This window comes from Fukomys damarensis, unplaced genomic scaffold, assembly GCF_012274545.1.
Source record: "Fukomys damarensis isolate Sample0158 unplaced genomic scaffold, DMR_v1.0_HiC HiC_scaffold_12, whole genome shotgun sequence".
Classification (NCBI taxonomy): Eukaryota; Metazoa; Chordata; class Mammalia; order Rodentia; family Bathyergidae; genus Fukomys; species Fukomys damarensis.
The window spans coordinates 447,145-449,986 of NW_022900924.1; the positions used below are offsets into that span (position 1 = coordinate 447,145).

The 2,842-nt window shown below is 48.3% G+C and overlaps 1 protein-coding gene across 4 annotated transcripts in view; it reads left to right on the plus strand.

Annotated features, from left to right (window-relative positions):
- Window positions 1-2,842, plus strand: part of Myo18b (myosin XVIIIB) — a 278,729-nt gene that overhangs the window by 149,649 nt on the left and 126,238 nt on the right. The gene's annotated exons all lie outside the window — the stretch shown is intronic.

Sequence of the window (2,842 nt, forward strand, 5' to 3'; positions counted from 1 at the left end):
TTATTTATTTATTGGTTTTTTGAGACAGGGTCTCACTATGTATTTGAGACCCACCTGGAACTCACTATGTAGCCCAGGCTGGTCTCGAACTCACAGCGATCCTCCTGCCTCAGCCTCCCGAGTGCTGGGATTACAGGCGTGCGCCACCACGCCCGGCTCTGATTTACACTTCAGACCGCCAAAATCCCAAAACCTGGCGGCCGTGTAAGGCAGTGTGCACACAGCGGGAGCTCTAACACACTGCCCCAGTGGGCGTGAAAATGGATCTCTCCGCTGTTCAGCAGCTTGGATTGTCTGTGGCACGGAAGCTCCGTGCCCTGTGGCCAGCAACTCCACTGCTAGGTGTACGGAAGGGAGCATCTTATCTGTGCGTATGTGAAAGGAGAAGAGGAATTGTTAACAGCAGCACATGTTTTGTTGAAGGGTTATAAATACTGGAATGGGAGTTTATCTATAGGGGATGTAAGAAGACATTAGGTTTTTATTAATGACTGAGCTCCCACAAGTGGGAGTGAATAAATTACAAACTACAGCCCCACGGACGAAACCCAGTTCACCACCTGTTTTTTGTCAGTAAAGTTTTATTGGAACAGTCACACCCCCTTGTTAGTGTCTAGGATGCGGTGGCTCTCGCACCACTGTGGCAGGGTCGAGTAGGGGCCACCTGAAACCGTATATTTACTCTGTGGACCTTTATAGAAGTTTCCGAGCCCTTAAGCTAGGGAAGCTCGTGTCGACATGAGTTGCCCATGCAAACCCAATGCTAAAGGACGAGGATTAAGTTACAGACAAATACCCGAAATATGCTCAGGGCCTCTTGTCCCTTCTCACTAGTGCAGGCAATGCCGTCCTGTGGAGCCTTATCTGACATTCTCAGGGCAGATTAAGGCTCTACTTTGAGCTACTATTAGCCCTGTGTTCTCCTCAGCACTGACCGTTTTCTAGTATCTTCCTGCAGGTCTGTGCCCTAGACAGACTTAAAACCCAAGGCAGGGATGTGTCTTGTTTATTTTATAGTCCCAGCCACTGGCACAGAATAGACACAGAATAAATGAGCTAGCCATCTACCACTGAGCTTCCTAGCAGCCAAGGCTAAAAGGGAAACAAGATATTCTATAGATATGTTGTGCCTAAATTAAACAAATACACACCCATTGTTTGAGATAACGGTCATTTTTCTGGTTACTGAGGTGTTGGGGAAGTTTGTATTATGGGTCATTAAAAGGGCCCTAAGTAATATGGCAAAATATGGCTCCAGTAACATTCACACTGGGGCTCTGTAGGAAGTGTTTTGGTGGTGCTGTCTCAGACCGTGAGCGTGATGTCAATTCCATAAAAACTAATTACACTGCAGGTCAAAGCAGTGCTTTCTCCGGGAAGCATATTTGCAGGTCTGCAGGTTAGGGTTTCTTCCTCTGCCTAAGTTGTCCTCTCTCTCCCCTCCCTCCTTCCTCTTCCTTCTTGTTAAGCTTAATGCTAACGTCTAATGTGCAAGTAGGGACACATGTCGTGTGTGTGTGTGTGTGTGTGTGTGTGTGTGTGTGTGTGTGTGTGTGTGTGTAGCTTGATGAATTGTTTACCAGGGATACACACACACATCATTCTGGCCAGCATCAGACAGAGACAGAGCCTCCCTGGCTTCTCCAAAGCCTCCTCTGGTTTCCTTTCAGTGACTGCTGTCTGAGGATAACCTCCAAGCTGACCTCTCACAGCGGAGGATAGTTTTCCTGCCCCGCCCTTTGACTTTACTGAGTATACACAGTGCGTGTGGTGCCATTCGTTTGACTCTGGGTCTGCGACGTGCATCCGTCTTCGTGCTGTGGGCGGTTGTGGGGCATCCGTCCCCACTGCTGTCTGGTACCCCGCCGTGTAAACACGCTGGTGCTCATCCACTCCACACTCTGGATGTCTTCTTCCCTCCCGCTTTTCCTTAGGGTCCTCTTTATGCGTTCGTCTTAAGCTTGGAGCCTCCGTGTCTACGCCTGCTGCAGACACTCTTGTGCACGTGTTGTGTGGGGCTGTGCCCGGGAGTGGAACTGCTGGCTGTGAAGCCATCACCGTGCTCAGGGTTAGGAGAGGCGGCCTAGGTTTGCTGCAGTGAGCGTGTCCGTTCCTGCTCCGGCGGGGTGGGTGAGCATTCCAGTTTCTCCATGGCGTCAGCACCGGGTACTGCTCTGCTCCTTCACGGAGCAGCTCTGGCGCGGGTACAGGCAGACCGCAGTCGGCATGGGGGCCCCTTTCACATGCTTTTGGCTGTTTGTTATATTCTTTGGCAAAATGGTCTTTCAGTCTTTTACCTCCTTTTCTATCTTCTTGCTGATTTGCAGCCATTCTTTATATGCTCTGTGTACAAGTTCTCTGCTTGCCCGTATGCGTTGTAGGTCTCTCTCGCCGCCCTATTCGGCCTGTCTCTCTGGAAGCAGTAATGTTAATTTTATAAGCCCTTCAGCATCTGCAGGCTGAGTGGGTGGTCAGAGGGCTGTGGAATTGTAACCGACAGTTGCAGTAGCTTCACATTTTTTGTTTCATTCTGTATTTTATCAGTCTTCAAATGCATATTGTTTACCTTTCTGAAATTGGGTTTATCTTTGTGATCATTGATATTTTACACTTATAACTGGCAGCACTTTCTTTTCTAACATTCTGCATCGCTGCACCATATAATCCATGGCAGCTAAGATTTGGAGGATGTAGGATACTGGTCCCATGGAAGCCTTCATTTGAAGAAAGGGCTCTAATCTCCCTGGGGGGGAATTACGACAAAGTTTATATTCATTGCTTTTACACCTCAGAGACCCTCAGTCGTCCAAGGAACTATTTTTTTTTTTTTTTTTTTTTTTTG